Consider the following 16,165-nt stretch of genomic DNA (forward strand, 5'->3'; position numbering starts at 1 on the left):
CCTCATGGCTGGTTTACACCCACCCCACACCCATCCGGGACATGCTTCACAGGACATGTGACCCTGTCAATTAAAAGGGCAGGGCGCACGTGCTGGACACCATTTCCACTCTCTATCTGGGTGTATCGGTGTGGTTATTATTTATGCATGATGGACTAGGGCCCTACCACATCACATTCCCTAGTGCCGGAGGTGACATGATGGTGTCCGCACCACGAGACTCAATCATAAAGGGTCCATGACTTGTGGGGCACAGACTTGGTGGCACTGGATACACTGCGGCTGGCACAGGCACACCGCTTCAGGATGGTGACTTTCAGTGCACTGAGGTAGGGGCACCTAAAGAGCTAAGCGGGTGTGCATCCTGCGATGATACCCCATCCTGGCGGTCTGGACTGGTAAGGATTTGGTGAGCCCTGCTGGACTGCAGTGTAGGCCTGAGCCAGAGGGCAGTGCGGGTCTACTGCCACGTGGCAAGGCCTCTAGGGCAAACAGAGGTAGTGGGACCTAAAAGGCTGAGCAGGTGTGCAGCCTGCGATGATGCCGTGTCCACTGATATGATCTCTGCTATTGCGAAATCAAGACCCAGACTCAAGTGTGTGCCTTGGTGGCCTGTGGTGCGGGGTGCATGATGCTGAGGCTGCCATGGGCACGGGCCCCAGGCTTGAAACTTGCACCGGCGCGTGGTGGGCCCTCTTGGAGACTCGACGGGGTCGGAAGGTGAGCAGTGAGGCCTGGATGCGCAAGGGCGTGCAATTATCGCTAGGAGGCGGGAGGGGCTGGGGTGCAGGAGCCTGTGTGCGCAGGGGCGGGCAAGCGATGATGGCGTGTGCAACTGTATGGACTCTGCCATTCATGACTCTGGACTCTGTTTCAGATAAGGGACCTGGTGGACTGCAGTCTAAACCGGCACGTGGTTGGACACGCACCGGTGGTAGCAGGTGAGCAGTGAGGCCTGGGTCCTCAGTGTTGGCTCTCTCTCCCTCTCTTTCTCTCTCTCCCTCTTTCTCTCTCTTCCTCTCTTTCTCTCTCCCTCTTTCTCTCTCTCTCTCTCCCTATCCCTCTCTTTCTCTCTCTCCCTCTCTTTCTCTCTTCCTCTCTCCCTCTTTCTCTTTCTCTCTCTCCCTCTTTCTCTCCCTCTCTCGCTCTTTCTCTCTCTCTCTCTATCTCCCTCTCCCTCTCTTTCTCTCTCTCCCTCTCTCCCTCTCTCCCTCTTTCTCTCTCTCTCTCGCTCCCTGTCTTTTTTTTTGAAAACCTTTATTCATCGTAAACACAGTACACAGCGTCTGCCTACAACCACTGCGGGCCGGCCGCTATGACATCATAGAACATTCCAAGTTCCCTAGCGTTGCGATAGATGACAGAAATATCAACACTACAGTGTAATAGCAGGGAACAGCGGAAAAGGATAAAGAGGGTTTCATTTTGTAATTTTGGCGAATCAACCTAAAGTCAGACCGGGTAGTGGAGAGGGCGAGCCGCCTAGAAGGGTATCCACGAGTGGATCGGCGTTCTCAAAATACTGGCGTAAGTCATTACAGGCAGGATATACAAGCGCGGAAGTGCATTTCGCCCCAGTTAGCGCCCGCCCAATCAAGATAATATATCAGGAGTCGGGAACTAACCTGTCTATGGCATAACAGGATGGAAGAGGGTTGACTCAATAACATTGATGAAAGGATCTGACGACATACAATAACGCAAGCATCACGGGAAACAATTCGTAAACAGGATACGTGCCCTCAACCCAAAGTACAGGTGGGAAGGAAAAGCAGGGTATGTAAACATTCCGTGACTGTGCATTAAGTTCGATATCTTTCACTATAGAGTCAATAAACAATGCAAAAAGACATGACCACACGGCGCAAAAAATCATCCCAGCAAGACCCAGCCCGGACCCCCCCGTCTGACCCATGATACATGAGAAAAAGGGAAGAAACAAGAGAAAGAGAAGAAAAAGGCCATAGAACAAAAAGAAAAGAAATTAAAGCCCCAACCCCCCACCCTGCATACCAGCGGAAGGCTACGGCCTACCCCCCCCCATAGGCATGCCTGTCGCCCCAGTAAAGACCCCGAAGATGGGAAAAGGAGGAGGGCCCTCGCGCCGGCCCCAAATCCCACCCACTCCATCTCGCCATAATAGAACGTGTATGTCCATCAGGATGAGTAGCGAGTATCATATTACATCCATCTCAACCCCACAAAGTCATGGCGTCCGAGTCTTGCATCGCCACCGAGACCCTTAACACAGTACAGGAAACAGTCAGCACTCATCCCTGGCCAGTACGAACAGAAATAAACAAACTTTCTGACTCAATAGTACCAGAAGCTGATGAGCCCAGCGAGCAGTCATGTCTTATGCGAGCCATCCAGGCGCCAAGCAAAGACGACAACACGACGTCAACACCCCCATTCCAGGATATACTTTCCAGCATAATAAACACATGGCGTTGTAGTGCAATGAGTGGCATGTTAGACGTGTAACCATAAAGGGCAGCATTCACACTGGTCAAGCCGATAGAGTCAGGAGGCGTATCATCCAAAACTGTGTGTTTCCGAAAGTCTCCGGTATCTAGGGAGTGAGAGTAGTCGTGCGCCAGGCAGAAAGCATCGTCATCTGCTTTATCAGGTATCGTCCCAGGAGCGATGGCCGCCATTGAGTCGCGGAGAATCAGTCCTCGATGGGTCAGGGAGAAGCGAAAGTCCAGGATAGCCAGTAGGACATCTCCCAGCGTGGGCTTCATTGCTGCGTTGTCGGCATAAGCTGAGCCCGTTTTCTTTGGCGACCCCACAGACGGTTAGAAAGGAGGTCAGGCAGACGAGAGTAATGAGTACGTCTGTGGCGCACAAGTGGGTTACTGCGGAGTACACCAAAAAACAGCTTTAAATCGTGCGTTAGCGCCCATCAATCAGGGAAGAGGAAATCAGCCGACCGCCCGATCCATTGTTAAGCGATCAATCTGAGTCCCAGGTCAACCCCAAATAACCAGCAAAGAATGTCCGCCACAGGCAGGAAGCATAGCGCCGATCTCCGATCTCCGGTACAGTCACCACTGAGGGGTCAGCCAAATAGATGAGGCAAAGATCCGAGTTGTTGCCCTGCGCTCCGCTCACGCCAGTCATTCAAATCGGGAGGCTGCCATTTCCGACCAGGATCACCGGCCCCTGTTGTCAGGGCCGGGCCGCTGTTGATCACCTCCGCACCGGCAGCACTATCACTCGGGGTCCCGGCTTTGGACCGGTGCAGGCCGCGATATGCCAGACGACGTTTCTCGGCCGTCCGGGGCCGCCGCTAGTCCGAAGTTTCACGGCCAGGCACCGCACCGTCTCAGCAACACGGGGTTGCGGTTGGAACGCAGGATGGGCGTCAGGATAATTGGAAGGCGATGGCGAGCGGCGGAGCCGAGCGCTTAGGCGGCCATCTTGATCGCCGCCGTGGCTCCTCCCCCCTCGCTCCCTGTCTTGTTCAGGTTGTCGTCTGACATTACACCAGGTAAGAGCAGATGTTAAATTCCTGCTGCTATCGCACCTTATCATATGTTTTGTGTTCTTATGGCGGATTTGGCTGGTCGTTGAGAATGTTAAGAAGTGGTGTTGTCACGTCTTTGCACGGGAACGCCTACTCTGCATCTCATTAGCAATTTGACGGTTTTCATCTTTGGCGAAGCTTTTTGCGATTGCTATTGCAGGGAAATTGGTGCTATCGGATGTTAGCACGCTACTTTGGCTGCTAACTTGACGATAAGCCCTTGAGTATATGCCTCTTCATTTATACAAAAAAAGTTACATTTCCACCTTGTAGAGTAAGGGGCAGATTTACAAGCCCCTTGCGCCTCTTTTACGCCGCCGTTGCGTCACTTTTGTGAAACAGCGGCGGCGCAAAAGATGCATCATGGTGCTGGGTATTTACAACGTGACGCATCTGGGAGATGCGCCACATTGTAAAGCCCTGCGCCAGAAGGAGCCGTTCCGGCGCGGGGGGGGGGGCGTTCTGGTGCAGGCACGCCTCCTAAAAGTGGCTGAGTGAAATACTGAGTCACTTTTACGTCCATGCTGCGTCAAAAGCCTGCACCTGTTTGAAGCAGGCGTAAAGGATTGACGCAGCATTGGACAGATAGGGCCCCCAGAGCATTGCTGGAGCTGCGTCACGCTTGTGACGTGACTCCAGCAATGAGCCGCCTTTATGGCAAAGACGCGTCACAGATGCGTCACGCATCTGTGCCGTTTTTGCCCCGTGGCAGCGCATTCATGGTGGCGAAGCCGTGGCGCACAATAACTGGCGCACCCCTGCGAACATAAAGGGATGGAGCAGTTATTGTAAATCTGCCCCCAGATCTCTGAAATACGCTTTCCAGCAGACTCAATGGATTTCCATCCCTTCTTCCCCACTTTTCTGTTGTTGTTTTTATTGCCCAGTGAATAGCGAGGCGGCGCCCAAACATTCCTAAATGGATACAATTTTTTTTTTCTCGTCTCCACAACATTTATTGGCATAATTAAAAACATGTGCTTGAGAATGAAGATCAGAAATACTACTTTGTAACATAGAAGAACATTTGCCAAAACGCTATGGGGCAGATTTATGTTAACTGGCGCATCCCCAGGGATGCGTCAGTTAACATGCGCCACAGCTCCACCAGCCATGGTGCGCCGCATTTATAATGCGGCGCACCATGGTGCAAAAACGGCACAGATGCGTGACGCATCTGCGCCGCAAATGTGGCGCATTGCTGGAGTTGCGTCGCAAGCGCGACGCAGCTCCAGCAAGGCTCGGGGGTGCACCATTTTAACAATGCTGCGTCAAGACCTACGCCTGCTTCAAGCAGGCACAGGCTTTTGACGCAGCGTCGGCTTAAAAGTGACTGAGTGAAATCTCATAGATTTCACTGAGCCACTTTTGCGAGGCGCACCTGCCCCGGAACGCCCACCCTGCGCCGGAACGCCCACAAGCGGCGCAGGGCTTTACAACGTGACGCATCTGCCTAGATGCGTCACGTTGTAAATCGTTCGTAGGGATGCGCCACGTTTACGCCGCCTTGCGTGGCGCAACAGCGGCGTAAACGTGGCGCAAGGGCCTCATAAATCTGCCCCTATATATTCAACAATGCGTTGAAGTAAGTGCCAGTCTTCACTTGTTTTCCATAATAAAAAAAAAAGGAAGAAAAAGCAGTCTGTCACACTGTATCCACTGTATTGATTCTGTTTGGTTACGATCTATAGTGCAGTTAAGTATAAAAAATATGTCCACTCTTGTCGGGAGCGCAGTCTGCACTGTCGGGGTGCGAGCTGATAAAAATGATGATTCCGTATAAAGCAATGTCCTTCAGGCACACTAAGAGGAAACACATCTTTATTGCCTCGACGGGGAATCCTGCCTCATGGAAAACTTCAGTCAGGCTGTTCACCTGCTCCTCCCAAACCTTCCCGTTGACTTCCATAACTTCGGACACTTGAATGTGGAGATGACCCACGTGCAAGTGAATGAGAGCACTGCTTCATCCGCATCTTCAGCCTCTGCTGTTTCAGGTGCCTCACATGTGGGCGGTGTTCTGTCTCCAGCTTGCAGTAGATCATTTTCCACATATGGGTGAAAGGGAAGAACCAGTGCAAGAATGACTCGGCCCCTAATTGGCTCCAGTACATTTGGGATTTCTTTCAATAAAGTCACAGGTCGATCGCAGCGATCGAGAAGATTCATATTGGAATCCTGTGTTCTGCCGTTTGTCTATTTCAAGTACCCTGTACTTTTTTTTCTGAAGTTGCCATATCATAGTTTGCGATATCTCTGTTACGTAGATTTCTTCGAAATGAGGGCTCATGACTTTCGTAACTTCTCCATCTCCTAAATCAAGAAGCCTGTAAGATTTCCAGCCTGGCTTTATTTTAAGAAGTCTTTGAAACTGTTCTGGCGAAAACACAAACATGGAGCCACTTCCAAGCAACCCATTGATTGAAGTCCTAGAAAGAAACATGCTAAAAACAGATGACATGAAAGAGTGATATAGTTGTATGGACAGCCAGCGGGAGTTTAACAGGGCTCCTCAGGTGGTCCACATCCTTTTCAGGGCCAGCAGCGGTACAACACAGCCGAGCAACCAGCCCAGGAACAACCGAGCAACCAGCCAGGAACAACCGAGCAACCAGCTCAGGAACAACCGAGCAACCAGCCCAGGAACAACCGAGCAACCAGCCCAGGAACAACCGAGCAACCAGCCCAGGAACAACCGAGCAACCGGCCCAGGAACCGCCGAGCAACCGGCCAGGAACAACCGAGCAACCAGCCAGGAACAACCGAGCAACCAGCCCAGGAGCAACAGAGCAACCAGCCCAGGAACAACCGAGCAACCGGCCCAGGAACAACCGAGCAACCAGCCCAGGAACAACCGAGCAAACAGCCCAGGAACAACCGAGCAACCGGCCCAGGAACAACCGGCCCGGAATAACCGAGCAACCAGCCAGGAACAACCGAGCAACCAGCCCAGGAACAACAGAGCAACCGGCCCAGGAACAACCGGCCCAGGAACAACCGAGCAACCAGCCCAGGAACAACCGAGCAACCGGCCCAGGAACAGACGAGCAACCAGCCCAGGAACAATCTCATCTGTTCAATGAAGGGCAGGAGCTGGGCGACATCCCGAGCAGGCAGCCGGTCTGTCCCATCGCACCGAACCTACACATCATGCCATTGACTGTTTTAATTAATATGACCGATGCTTATTGAAAGCAGCTATTTACCCATTAACTTCCCTTAGAAGAGTAGTGTGCCTGACTATGATTCGTGCCTTCCCACTAGAAGACTGATACTCTGGCCTCTTCGTTCTTAAATGTCCGCTTTTTATCGTTTCAAATGCCACAAAAAGCCCTGCATTTAGAATGAGAGTAAAGCAGCATTATGAGGCGCGCACAGGATTGTGGGTATGCAGATTAGGAATGATGCGCTGACTCTTACTCTCGAGCCTCTTGACCTCTAGCGACAGGAGGGAGCGGTGCAACTCCCGCTCCTTCGCGCAGGCGCCTCGTACTGCGTCACGTGACCCTGTGACGCCTTCCGGTAGCGCCTGCGGGTTCCACCTCCCGTCAGCGGCCGAGGAGGCCCAATTGTCCCAGTAAACTCACATTTTAACAAAGTACGGAGTTTCTTGTATAGAAACCCTCTAAAAATTGATGAAAGCTCCGCTTCTCACGGCCCCTCGAAGTGCGCGTGAACAGCGGAAATGAGTTCATTTGAAACATTACAATTGAGGATGGTTCGCGCAATCACGACAAAAAATATAACTTACTACTAGTAGGGTGACTTTACACCGGTGACGTGTCAGTCGCTCTCATGAATGTTTCTTGGTGCACAGCTACACACGCTCCTTCTCCTGTTAAACAGACGCCTGTGTCGCCTGTAGTAATTAATCAGGAGTTTGCCGCAGAGGCTTCTGGGTATGCAAATGATGGTGCTTAGGCACGCCCCCTCAGTGACAGCAAGGCTCCTGCAGCAGCCCCATGGTGACTTGTGCTCTGGGTCCAGGGGGTGAAGAGTCTCAAAATCGAGCAATAAAGGGAATGTGTGAAGCTAATTCAATAGTGACAAAAGGTGACACTAGAAGACCCACTAGAAGTAATGCTGCTGGAATAAAGAAAACAAGCATTGGCATAGCCAATAGGTCTTGCCTTTGGGAACTAATAAGTATTAAGGCAGATATATTGAGTTTGTGTTTGTATTTAAGCTGTGATGTGCAGAAGTCTGCAGTATGCTGAAATGTTATAATAAAGACGTGTGAAAAGCATTTTTGTTAGTTTAGTTATGATACAAAATGAATATAATAAAAAACTATTAATTAGAAGTAATGATTTGAGGTTTTTTTTATGTTTGAATGCTGGCAACTTGTATCTGCCTGTTCTAATCGTTGCTTTTTATGGTGTTTATTGTTAAAGGGGTGGGTATAAATAACAGGAGAGAGAAAGTTAGTTAATTAGTGAGAGTGATAGATTTAGTGAGTTAATTAGTGAGAGATAGTGAGAAATTGAGAGAGTTAGTAAGAGTGATAAAATTAGTGAGAGAGTTAATGAGAGAGTTAGTGAGTGAGTTAGTGAGAGAGAGTTATTGAGTAAGAGAGAGTGAGATTTAGTTAGTGAGAGTGAGAGAGTTAGCAAGTGACTTAGTGAGAAAGAGTTTTTAAGTTAGTGAGAGAGAGTGAGAGATTTAGTGAGAGTGAGAGAGTTAGCGAGTGAGTTAGTTAGTGAGAGAGAGTTATTGAGTTAGTGAGAGAGAGAGTGAGATTTAGTTAGTGCGAGTGAGAGAGTTAGCGAGTGAGTTATTGAGAGTGAGCTAGTTATGATCACCAATTATAAGTGAAATTGAAATGTCAGAATTTCATTGCTCCGGTTTACTCCACCCAGGAGTAAAGAAACAAACAACAAATCTGGATTGAACCTAACAAGCCTTGGCAACAGCAACCCACGCAAGATGACAAGATGACAAGATTTGCTTCGGTGCAGACCAGCAAGGTCTGAGGAACTCACCCTTTGGAGGGGAGTCAGGGCACATCTGGGGCAACCAGGGAAGCCGTAGAAACAAAGTAGATTCCTTCAGGGGGACCCACTAGCCAACGGACTAGGGATCATGAATGCACCTTGAGCGGAAATGCTGAAAGCGGGCCCACGGAACACTCGTGGAGTGTAGGCCCACAATCTTCAAAGCAAAAGGTGCTCAGGGCTTGGACTACAAGTAGCCCAATGCACAACTTCAGGAAATGTCTGGAAGTCTGTGTCCTGTGTCACAGATTCTTCGGGATCCGTGAGGAGCCTTGAAAATGCAGACCGGCAAGATGCTTCTTTGGTGACTGTTTGAACAGGGGAGTCACTCCTTGATCCTAAGGGAGATTTATTCCATCTTCCAGTCGATATGGAATGTCACAAATCCAAGATATATGTTTCAGAGTTTCGTCCAGGGTAATCTAAAGTCTCAGTGACTGGGTTCCGATATTTATACTAAGTTTAGGGGTTGGACTAACTCTAGGGTCCCACCTATGGGAGGACCTGGGGAGGGGTGGCTATTCCCATCCCCCTTGTCCAGTTTCACGCCAGAGCTGGGGCTGAGTGCCCCAGCAACCGGTTTGAACTGGGAAATGCATGGGCCACTTTGTGTGCCCCAGGCAGTGTCTGAAAAGCATTCACTGAATGCAACCCACCCTGCCAACTCAATGCAACCCACCCTGCCCAAATACACTAAAGCCTGTCTGGGGAGGTGCAGGCAACTCCCTGGACAGGAAACCTATTGACCAGGCCTACCCTGCCGGAGTTTCGTCCAGCAGCAGGAGGTCAGACACGTGTCTGTGGCAGCAGGATCCATTTTGTGATGCTGAGGCTCTTTTAAACATTTACCGGGTATACCAGTGTGTACATGTCTTCTCCCTCTAGAAGGGTGGAATTCTACTAAAGAACTCGACCTAATATTTTAAGGGTGTTATCTATTAGGGAGATTGGGCGATAATTACACGGTAGTGATCTGTCGCCTTTTTTACAAATTGGTACAAATATGCTTCTGGCCCATGTATCAGGAATCCTTACTAAGTCAGGTTATTAAAAATGTTCAAAAGTAAGGTGGCCCAGAATGCCGGGATCCACTTAATCAAGTCTATCGGCAGCCCGTGGGGACCAGGCGCTTTATTGCCAAGACTTTGGTCTATAGCCTCCGTTACCTCTGCAATGTCAATATCTAGTGGTTTAGGGTCGCCAGAGATAGGAGTCAATTCAGATTCCGGTGGGGCACAGTAAATAGTTGTAAAATGATTCACCCAGGCCTCACTAGTTATATTACAACTAATTGGCGTCACTGGGTGTATCAAAGGTTATATTAGAGTGTAAGGAGGTGCATCATATTATCACATGAATTATGTCATCAGTGATGTCACTGACCATGTCATGAATGATGTAATATGTGACATCATCAGCAGTGGATTGCGGGTGCGCGAAATATAGTTAGTACAACTAACTATATAGGAGCAATTTCAATGGTTTTTTAAATGCTAATTCCTAACTATATAAGGCCTGAAACCTATGTTTTTTTCAGTGAATATATATATGAAAAAACATAGGTTTCACACCAGTTATAGTTAGGAATTAGCATTTAAAAAACCTATTAAATTCACTAAAAAAACATAGGTTTGAAACCAGTTATAGTTATCTGGAAATTTTACTCGCATAAAACCATTGAAATTCCCACGTTATAGTTAGTTGGACTCACTATAACCTGCGCGTGCAATGCACTGCTGATGACATCACATATTACATCACTCATGACATGGTCAGTGACATCACTCATTACATCACTGATGACACCATCCAGTGAATGTGTGTCTTTCTGAAAAATAAATATTAGTGAGTAATGTTTAAATATTTAAATATATGTATTAGTGTTTCACTTTGTATATACGTGGCTGCATGGGTTGGTGAGTAACTACATGTGTATCTATATGAGTTATTAGATGTTTTTTTAGTATCAGTATGAGGGTCTGTATTGTTTAGTGTGGGTATTACTTACAACATTGATGCATGAGTGACTGACTCTCTGTATGTATTTTGAAGACGGCATATGTGCAGGACTGTATGGTGGAATAGTGTGTATATGTGTGTGTTACTGAGTGGATGACTGTCTCACTAGTGTCTTTATCAGTAACTACATATGTTTTAATCTAGAATATGTGAATATTGATGCATATAAGTGAGTATATGTGATAGTAAGAGATTGTAAGAGTTCCTGTTTAAATAAGTATGTGTTTCTATAAGTGATTGTTTAAGAGAATAAATATGTGTAAATTTCCATAGAAGTAAGGTGGTAGTGTGTGTATTGCTCTATATGCAAATAAATGGATGTTCAATAGTTTAGTTGCATGTGTGAGTATGTGTGTGAGTAACTTATGGATGACTGTCGGTGTGTAACAGGATGTATAGGTGTATCACTACATATGATGAGTGAGTATACGTATGAGTGATTATATAGAACTGTTGGTGAATGAGTGGATGTGTATATAGATGGTGGAATTACTAAATTGGTTGTTGTAACTGATATCTGTATGTCTATTTTTTTGTAAATTTAAATTTCTATTTTTGAATATGTGTTTCAAGAGTTACATTACAGTGAAAGGAGGTCTGTCACTCTGTCACAAGGATGGTGTCATCAGTGATGTCATGAGTGATGTCACTGACCATGTCATGAGTGATGTAATATGTGACGTCATCAGCAGTGCATTGCACGCGCAAGTTATAGTGAGTACAACTAACTATAACGTGGGAATTTCAATTGTTTTATGCAAGTAAAATTTCCAGATAACTATAACTGGTGTGAAACCTATGGTTTTTTCAGTGAATTTAATAGGTTTTTTAAATGCTAATTCCTAACTATAACTGGTGTGAAACCTATGGCTTTTTCAGTGAATTTCAATGGTTTTTTAATAGCAAATCTTTATAGGTATGAAAAGTAATATTTTTCATAACAAATTTTATATTGTATAATTATGTAATAATATTTTTTATATATATATATTTTTTTTTTATTTGCCCCGGAGCGCTCCCGGGGCGCATACCGGGGAGCGCCCCGGTCAGCGCAATTTTGCAGCGCGCCCCAGGGCGCATACCGGGGAGCGTCCCATTAGCGCTATTGCCGCGAACGAAAACAACATCGTGACGTTTCGCGCAGTCGCGTGATGTGCCATATGACGAACTGCGTAAGCGCACCCGGAAGCACGCAATCGCATACGATCGCGCAACGTCTCGATGCGCTTACGACGCGTGCCCCGGGGCGCGTAGCGTAAGCGCGTCAGGTCATGTGATCTGAAAATAACACTTTTCATTGGTGCAGATCAGTTTTGGTTTCCAAATGATGAAAGCCTGTGTCATGTGACTTGAAAATAACACTTTTCATTGGTCCAGAACAGTTTTGTTTTCCAAATGATGAAAGCCCCCACCTTTTTTCCTTATTCTGACTTTGTCTTTTGACTGAGGAAGACCTTTTTGGAGTTCTATCTCTACTCTTTACTAGTTTGAAATGGCTACATTAGCAGCAGCAGCTGGAGGATCTGCCCCACCACCACCACCATCTAAAAGACCACCAGAAGATTACATTGGCGGTCAAGAGGATGAGGAGGAGAATGATGAAGAGGAGGAACAGAGAAGGGAATTCCTGCCTGAAAATAAACAGCCCTACCAACCAAAAGAGCACTTTATTTGGGAGTTCTACAAAATCCCAAGGGGTTTTAAAAAAGTGAACGCTGTAAAGGTGACTTGTTTAATTTGTGATGCTGAGTTGTCCAGGGGGAACCCTAACAATAAGTATTCCTTCGGGAATCATACAATGATTGCATCCAAACAATTATTCTAATGCAGAGTTAAGGGACCTCTGCAGTAAGCTACCCCCATCAACGTCTAGACGCTCAACATCAAAACAACCCACTCCATCGGGTCCGGGGGTAAGAGACACATTGGCTACTATTCAACCTAAGTTTGCCAATTACAAAATCGTGTGCAAATATTGTAACAAGACACTTTGCTATGGTGAGCAAAGTATCAAACTTATCATGGTTGCTGGTGATAACCATAAGTGTCCAAGAAAACCCTAAATGTTCCTGATTTTTTTTGCTCCAGTTGAGCCATTTACAATTCCCTGTTTTTTGTTTCTCCCCATAAAAAATACAAAAAAAATAAAAGTGTTCAGAAAAGCCAAAAAAAGTAAAAAATGTTCCAAAAAACTATAAAAAAATATAAAACAACAAAAAGAAGAAAAAAAACAGTTCTTTTTAGAACTACCTCCATTTTATAAAAAAATGCTACATTTTTTGAAAACTCTGTCATTCTTTTTTCCCTATGGTACGCACCCCGGTACGCTCCCCGGTGCGCATACCGGGCGCTCCCCCCGCGCAAATCGAAAAAAAATAAAAATTTATTTCGCCCCGCGGGGCCCTTTTATGGCCCCCACATCAAACCTAGGAGGGCAGGGGGGGTTTACTCAGCCCCCTTATGGCCATTTCCCCCTTTGTTTTTGCCACCTCTTGTGTCTCAATTTTACCGAGACACAAGATGGCGGCCGCTCCGGACTGTTTGGAATGTTTACAGACACCCGAGAGCCAATCAGTTTTCCGTGCACAAGTCGCGTAGCATGCCCGGTGCGCGTACCGGGGCGCGCTTATAGATCTATATATTTTTTTGAACCTAAATTACTCAAAATCCACTGGAGCACATATCTTGAGACATAGCAAAGGCACATCCGGCTACCAGTCCCTACAATTTTGCCAAGTTTGGTGGAAATCCATTCAGCCGTTCGGGCTAAAAGTGAGTTTGACCGCCCTATGGAAATTAACATGGAAAAAACACATTTTGGGACCCCCCTTTTATCTCGGCCCCCGCTTGACGAATCCCCCCCACATTTTCAGGGAAGAAGCGGAGCAGAGCGGGCCAGGAACTTTGAGAAATTCGCGAAGATTCATCCACCGGCGCCAAAGTTATTCCCAATAGAATGTTGCGGATTTCCTATGGAAAGTAGATCCTAACTATAACTACCTACTGGCGACCGCCAGTAGGTAATATTGATATAGGTATACTATATCTAAGTAAGGGGTGCTTACACCACCTTACCCAGGCTGCACGTGCTGACCTGTGGTGCCATTATTGAAGTCTTCCCAGGGGTGGCATAACACATGCTTCAGCCCCTGGTAGGCCTCTGGGGTACCTATGACCTTGGTACCTAAGGTACAATATACTAGGGACTCACAAGGGTAACCCAGTAACCAATCTGGAGTGTACCTAAAGTACATGTAACCAATTTAGAGAGGGAACAGCTAGGCTGTGGTCCTGATTAGCAGGGCCACAGCCAGACTAAAGTAGCTAAACCAGCGAAACACAGCAAAAAGTGGGGGTAACCATAGGAAGCAGACCCTACACTCCTACATCCGCTAACCTCCTTGCACTCACTCACATGGCATAAATTCCGCACTCTCCCATCTTTAAGTTTCACTGCACCTTCCAACACCTTTATGATCCTCAATGGATCAGACCAACGAGGTGCCCCCTTTTCCACTAGGCCTGGTTTCCTCACTCGCACATACTGACGTACCAAAATATTTGTCCCTACCAAGAGAGTTGACAAATTCCTCCTGCATACCGAACTAGCCGAATTCTTCCAGAAGTTGAAGCTCCGCGTCTTTTTTGAAAGACAAGACACCAATAATGACACAAGGGAAACCAATGAGACTGGTCTACGACCCAAATCTACATTCAAGCCTCCACCTTTCAGTATACCTGTAGAGATCATTGCCTTCCAGCAGGCCGTCTACAATGAAGTAGAGAAAACCAATCAATCAGAGACTTACAACAACCTATCAAAAGAAGAACGGGCAGCACTGAAAACCCTCCGAGACAACAACAACATTACCATTAAACCCGCCGACAAAGGCGGTGGGATTGAGATACAAGACACCGAGGCTTACTGAGCGGAGTGCCAGAGAGTCCTTGATGACAACCGCAATTACAGACGCCTCAATGGCGACCCTTCTAATCAGCTCAAGCTAGCAATCACCAACCTGGTGACCACAGCGGCAGACAACAACCACATCTCCAAAGAGGAGGCTACCTTCATCTGCAACACACAAGCCTGGATACCGTACTTTTACACAGTACCAAAAGTACACAAGGAAACGAGACCACCCCCAGGACGACCGATTGTCTCAGGCTGCAACTCACTCCTTGAACCCTTCTCAAGGTTCTGTGACTTTTTTCTTAACCCTCTAGTACAGGCAGCGACCACTTACATCAAGGACACCAAACATCTCCTGTCCCTCCTTCTAGACCTGGATTTTGACCCCACAACCCAGTTACTTGTGGGACTGGACATTGAAAGCCTGTACACAAGCCTGCCCCAAGATGTCACCCTCAAGGTCCTAGAAGAAACCCTGACCAACTCACAATGGGAACACACGACACCAAGGGAATTTGTCCTAGACTGCGCAAGATTGGCATTAAATAGAACTTTTTTGAATTTGAGGGCACATACTACCTCCAAACAAACGGAACATCCATGGTCAGTATTTTTGCGCCCAGTGTGGCGGGGCTATACGTCCACCACCTGGAACAGTCACATATCCTCGAACCCAACAACCCTTTCACGGAATCAATACTTTTCTGGCGCTGATACATTGATGACGTCTTCATGATTTGGGAAGGCTCGGAGGAGTCCTTGAAGAACTTCCTGACCTGGCTCAACTCACGTGATCCCTACCTACGCTTCACGTACACCAGCAGCAAAGACCAGTTACCTTTCCTGGACCTACTGATCAAGGCCACCAATGGCAAACTATCAACCACCACGTACTACAAACCCACAGCAAGAAATTCACTACTGGCCTTTGAAAGTTTCCACCCACGACCACTAAGGGAGAACCTGCCCTATGGCCAATTTCTACGCATAAGGCACAATTGCAGCAATAAGGAGGACTACAACACACAGGCCACAGACTCTTCCCACAGACTACAACAACGAGGCTATCCAAGAAGGATCATCGACAGGACCAAGAAACGGGCAAAAAAACGAAATAGAGATGCCCTCCTGGAAACACCGACCCATCAAGAAACAATAACACCATTGACCTGTGTCACCACGAACAACCCTAACTCCAATTCAGTGGGTAAAATCATCAAGAAAAATTGGAGAATCATCAACACAGGAAAACGAGACTGGGACCTGCCCCTCTTTGCCTACAAAAAATCAAACAGCCTACGGGATCAACTCATCTCTACACGGCCTAGAACCACGGAAACCACCACCAACCCTACACTACATTTAGTATGGGACCTCCCCAAAGTCACAGGTCACTACCTCTGTGGCGGTTGCAGCATTTGCCATCTCACAACACAGTTCTTCGATCCTGGTGACACAGGGACACATCGCTAAGGCTATTTCCTGCATTTTGGCTTCAGGTTCAGTGGGTGGAGGGAAGATTTATTTTATTTCGTCATTGTTTTAAAAATAGCGTAAACAACTCCCCTTTTAATGTTTTATTCCTTCACCACTGTTTACTTCGGTTACGGTACTTAGGATTAATTTCACATACATTAACGCATATTGTGAGATCGGCCACACTTTCACTACCCGCCACTGACGCCAACACAACCGCCTTGTCCGTGATCA

The 16,165-nt window shown here is 47.3% G+C and overlaps 1 pseudogene; it reads right to left on the reverse strand.

Annotated features, from left to right (window-relative positions):
• Nucleotides 1-5,225: 5,225 nt before the first annotated feature.
• Nucleotides 5,226-15,189, reverse strand: LOC147737789 (protein-L-histidine N-pros-methyltransferase pseudogene; annotated as a pseudogene).
• Nucleotides 15,190-16,165: the final 976 nt, after the last annotated feature.

The sequence above is a fragment of the Lissotriton vulgaris genome, chromosome 1_1 (assembly GCF_964263255.1).
Source record: "Lissotriton vulgaris chromosome 1_1, aLisVul1.2, whole genome shotgun sequence".
In the NCBI taxonomy this organism is placed as follows: domain Eukaryota; kingdom Metazoa; phylum Chordata; class Amphibia; order Caudata; family Salamandridae; genus Lissotriton; species Lissotriton vulgaris.